The sequence below is a fragment of the Suncus etruscus genome, chromosome 1 (genome assembly GCF_024139225.1).
Source record: "Suncus etruscus isolate mSunEtr1 chromosome 1, mSunEtr1.pri.cur, whole genome shotgun sequence".
NCBI classification, from domain to species: domain Eukaryota; kingdom Metazoa; phylum Chordata; class Mammalia; order Eulipotyphla; family Soricidae; genus Suncus; species Suncus etruscus.
Window position 1 is genome coordinate 74,186,517 of NC_064848.1, and position 5,863 is coordinate 74,192,379.

The window sequence follows — 5,863 nt, forward strand, 5'->3', positions numbered from 1 at the left end:
CAGGTGGTCTCCCAAGCCAGGAGCCATTTCTGAGCGCATAGCCAGGAGTAACATCTGAGCACCACAGTGTGGCTCCAACCTCCCCCCCCCCAAAAAAAAAAGAATTTTTAGAATAGATGAGATCACTACATTGATAGAGAAGATCAAGAAAGTCATATAAGGGGGCTGGAGTGATAGCACAGTGCTAGGGTGTTTGCCTTGAATGTGTGTGGCAGAATGATGTTTGATTCCTGGCATCCCACATGTCCCCTACACCTGTCAGGAGTAATTTCTGAATGCAGCCAGAAGTAATCTTGAGAGTTGCCTGATGTTGCTCAAAAAAGTCATATTTATGGGAATTAAAAGATAATTTGAATTTTAAAGCCCTTTTCTGAGTTAGAAATGAATATGAGAAAATAAAAAAAAGTAAACTTTCTTAGAATTTTTTTTTATTGGCAGAACAATTTAGAGATTGGAAAAATTGACAATTTGTAGGCATTTCAGGATTCATCAAGGAATGAGTAGATAAGTAGGTTTATTTAATGTAGGGACTTGGTTGTCATGGCAGTACTGGAACACATACCTTGTTTATATTTTGCCCTAGATTTGAACTTGATACTATTTACCTCCCAAGAATCACTGGACTATTATATTTTAAATTTATAATAAAATTGTAATTTTGGGGTTTATGACAGTATCTTTGGAATGGTTTCAACCATAAATCTTGAGAAAGTCTGCTATTTAGGGACCAGAGAGATAGCACAACAGCAGAGCATTTGCCTTGCATGCAGCCAATCCAGGACAGAAGGTGGTCCGAATTCCCGAAATCCATATGGTCCCCTGTGCATGTCAGGAGCAATTTTAGAGTGCAGAGCCAGGAGTAATCTATGAGCGCCTCTGGGTGTGACCCTTCCCCACAAAATGTCTGATATTTAAAAATCAGAAGGAGGCCAGGGTGATAACACAGTGGTAAGGCATTTGCCTAGCACGCAGCCAACACAGGATCAACCCTGGTTCTAATCCTGGCATCCCATATGGTCCCCCGAGCTTGTCAGTGATGACTTCTGAGCACAGAGCCAGGAGTAATTCCTGAGCGCCACTGGGTGTGACCCAAAAACAAACAAACAAAAAATCAGAAGGAAAAAAACCAAGACCTACCTTTAGCTGCAGATTCCATTATTTTTGCAGCCTTGTCTATTTTACTATAAAGTGTTTATCTCCTAGCTTCAATTTATGATTCTGTAGTAGTTGGGATTCTGCTATGCAAGAAGTACTCTTTTGTCAGATAGTTTCTGTTATATATTACTTTTTTCCTTGATGTCATTTTTTAAAAATGTATTTATTTATTTAAAGAAAATGTATCACACATTTGACATAACTGATCATAATACATTTGTTTCAGGATTACAGAAAGCTAAGTTATTAAAAAATAGAAAGAAAATAGAAATAATAATAATATGGAAAAAAGAAAGAAAAGATCATTAGCAAGTATATTTATATAACTTATTGTATCACCAATAAAGCCATTACTACAATACTCAAAGGGTTAGTAAGCTCCTGTTTTTTTTTTTAAGCCAGGAGATACAAAAATACACTAAAGAAAAGATGTGTGTGTGATAGTTGTTATTTGCATAGGCACAGCAAAATATGGAAGAAGTGGAATGGAAAAACCTTTGGCCTAAAAACAGGGAGATCTTACCCATGAAGTATTCTGACATAAAACCAACTCTAAGATGGGGACCTAGAAAGAAATTGTTCTTTTTTATAGTATGTGGTCTGAATCTCCTATTATCAACACTAACCAATTGGTACATCCTTCCTAAGTCTGAGTTTTGACTTTGCAGAGATCCTCCTCTGAACTGCACATGTTCTCAGCTTCCACACCTGATTCTTAACTGAATTCACATGTCAACTTAGAGACCTCTTATTCGAGGGCATGCATCACCTACTGTATGAACTGAAGAAGACAGCTCTTTTTTTTTTTTCAAGTAAAATCAGATGGTAATGCTGTGAAATAAATTTGACTAACAGTTCTTAGAAATTGGACTTTGATTCTTGAGGAAGCAACAGCACAAAACAGATCAAGTGATTTGTTAGAATTGTTTGACCTTCTCCAATTATCTTCCCTGTAGGTCTCCAGTGCTCAGTACCTGTCAAGCTTTCATGTCTGGCTTTCTAGTTGTTCAATATCATTCCAATAAATTATTTTTATATCTTAGAGTGTATCATTTTCTGCTGCTTTTAGTCAAATGCATAAGGAACATAAGTGATATTGTTATAGATAACAAAATATATATTAATTTTTATCTTCTTTCAAAGCATATTGCTTTTAAGATACACACATTATAAGGTGAAATTTTGACCAACAAAAAAAATTATTTCTGTCTTTAACATCAACCATCTGTGAACAAGTTCCCTACTAAATACCAAGGTTTTTGATGGGTATTGTAAATGTCTAAAAGTGACACATGCATTTCTGGATGGAAATTTCAAGGTTTCCCCAGTGAATGTGATGAGCTGGCCAGATGGTGCCTTGATAGTCACTCAGCAGAGTCCTTTAACAATAACAATTAATAGCTAATTATATTTAATTCCTTGAAAGTAGTCCAGTAGAATTCATCTGATTAGAAATCCACCCCTGGGTAGATCCAGAAGAGAGGAAAGACTTCCAGAATAGCCATCTGGAGGCTCTCTCCCCTAATTTCCTACTCTTGTGACCAAAAAGGATTTAATAATATCCATGATTTCTTTTGGAGTATGTATTTTACTGCTAGGAACAGCTTAAAGTGTGGACCTTCATGAATTAAAAAGGAGAAAAATTGGTTTTTGTTTCATCAAAGGCACGTTGAACAAAAATGATCTATTTGAATAACTAGCAAGATTAAAAAATAGTGGACATTGTTGTAGTTTGGGTCTCTTGATTTATTGTCATTGATTTTGGGTTGGGTATTTAGGTCTAATAATTTTTTATTTCCACTCAGTGTTCATGAGACTGCTTTGCCCCTATTGCCACCCACTTTTCTTTCTCAATTTGTAGAAAGACATAGAAATATGAGGCAAAAAAGATGATGTTCCCTGTTATTCTAGTAGTCCAGAGAGCTTAGGGTGGAGGTCTGGGGGGCATGCTGTGAACAGTGGCAGAAGGAGGTTAACACTGGTGTTGGGAATTGCCCTAATTCATTGTCACTGTGGACCTTAAATATAACTGTGAAAGACTTGAAATTCACATTGTTCTCAATAAAAATTATAAAAAAGTGAAAATTTTGCATTGTTTATTTCTAGTAGTTAATGATGTCAGGACACACAATCATGAAGAAAAACATTTCAAAATAGGTCTCAAGTGAGTAATATGAAGAATCATTGGCTGCTGATTCTCATGTTTTTCCATAAACATAAATTCTTTTCATATAGTATTTATGTAGGGAATTATTATTATAACAAATATGAATAATTTAGGGACATTTAGTTGAGGATTTATGGTGATTTCAATAGACATTTACATGTAATGCTTATACATTTTTCAATTTTTTGGTACTTTCTCATTCAAACAATAGCTCTGTCTTCTTGCTATGTATAACTAGTGCCACATACCTGGAAAGATTTTCATCTAGCAATGATGACAGAATCACTGTTTGCAGAGTAAAAATCTGGAAAGTGGTTTTATGGTAAGCAGCAGATGGTCTAGGGTAAAATGCAATAAAATCATAAGTTGACCTTTCATAAATTGCCTCAAATCATAGTGGGTGTCTGACAAAATCCTGTGATCATATTTGCATTAACTCCCAAACTTGATCATATTTACGAAATACCTAAATTATGAAAGAGTCAGGCAGAGAGTTTTGTAGCTTGGCCCCTTGAATGCAATGTTCTAGAGGAAAACGTCTTTCAATACTTTTATATATACTTAAAAGAATGTATAGATTCTAATATATTATTTGTTATAGGATTATTTGTTGTAGGTATTATATTGTATAAGTCAATTTAAATATGTCTTTTGGTGAAAGTTTATTTTCACACTTATTTTCCCATTCTTTCCTTTATTGCTGTTTTTGCTGACTTTATGTTCATTAGGGTTAATAGGGTGTATTTTCCTCTACTACTCAGAAGAAAGCATCTGAATGTCCAGTCACTAACACACAGGCTGAAGAAGAACAGAGAAGAGAAACTTAAACACTTCTGCTTACATTTCATTGACTAATTCAATCACATTATTAGGCCTAAATTAAACAGCACAGGGAAAGGCAATCTTACCATGAAGGGACAAAAAGTTGAAATACTAGAAATATTGATGGGAAACACTGGAATTCTATAAACAGGATTCTTCTATTGCCTATACTCTTTCTAATTTTTGAAATTCCAAATTTTTAGAGACTGATTGTTAGATTAGTTTTGTGACAATTTCACAAATACTTGAAGGATATATTATTGATAATTAAGGTACAGGTGTCTAGAGTACAGGCTGGTGTGGGGTGGGGAGGAAGGACACTTGGGATATTGGTCATGGGAATGTTGCACTGGCGAAGGATTATATATATTTATATGTATATTAAAAATAAAAAAAGATAAGGCCTCCCAATTCTTACCACAGACTGTATTTTTTACACTGACTGTATAGAAAGAGGAGATACAGTAAATGAACCCCATATACACCTCAACCCAGGCCCTTTGCCTGGTCTGTATTGTAAATTGGGGGACAAAAAATAAAAAATACAGAATTATATATGATGTATGATATTATATCTATAATTGAAAATTTCTCATTAATGATATTTAATTTTGAATTTATAATATTTTAAAATTGATATTAACTTTAAATATATATACTGTTCATTTGATTTGATGTGAGCTAAATGAAAAATATCCCAAGTAAAATTATGGGAAGGAAACTCACAATAATATTTTCAGGGGAAATAGATGCCACTCCTATTCACTAACCTGGATGATTTTATGGTCGAATTTGCAATATGGTATTACTTATCCTAGCTGTGTGTGGTGTGGATCACAGTGGTAGAGGAGAGGTGGGATGTGGTGCAGAGGATTGAATTTGGTCCTTGTGTATGCAAGATATGTGCCCATGAATACTGAATTATCTTTCTAGCCCTGAAAACCCATTACTAATTTGTATGTTCCTATTTGTATTAAATTGGCATAAATCTATTGACAGTATCAACAATAAATGTGATTCTGAAATGATCTAGAGAGCAACATGATTAGTAAGTTTTTTCAAAGGACAAAATTTGGTTGAAAGCTTTCATATGTTATTTCCCGTATAATTTTTCTTTTCACACATAGGAGTTACATTTCTACTTGTGAAAGCTCTGTGTGTATTTGGGTATGTAAACTAAACCAGGAATATTGTAGGCACTGACACAAAGTGTCTATTTGTACTTTTACTTACTCAGATACTATTTATTGGTCTTGCATGTGAGCGGAAGGCAAGAGCAGAGACTTTGATTTATACCACTAATATAGAAATAAATTTAGTTTATCATATCCTTCCTTCCTAATTCTCTCAGAAATATTTATTTAAGAACTATCTTCTTCAAGTCCGTACTGATTCAATAATGTCCTCTGCTGAACTGCAGAACTATTTATTCACCAATGGCATCTGGCTACAATTTTTTACTTCCATTCTGTCCATATGTTTCTTAGGAATTTGCTTGCCAACAACAAATGGAGCATCTACCAAGTTGAAATCATCAGTTTTTAATCTCACATTAACACTACTTATAATTTTTCCTAATACTTTGTGCAATTAAAAGATATAGATGGTAATAAAAACAAATTTAATTTTGATTATGTCTTCTCTTATCCTTTTCTTAATATTCTCTTGTTTGTTTGTTCTGTTTTTGGACCACATCCATTGGTACACAAGGATTCTCCT

At 34.1% G+C, this 5,863-nt stretch overlaps 1 non-coding gene across 1 annotated transcript; it reads left to right on the plus strand.

The window, feature by feature from the left end:
• The first annotated feature begins 4,545 nt into the window (after positions 1 to 4,545).
• Positions 4,546 to 4,678, plus strand: LOC126031361 (small nucleolar RNA SNORA51). The gene has a single exon (XR_007503284.1). It is a non-coding gene; the product is annotated as a small nucleolar RNA SNORA51 (small nucleolar RNA).
• The last annotated feature ends 1,185 nt before the right edge of the window (positions 4,679 to 5,863 follow it).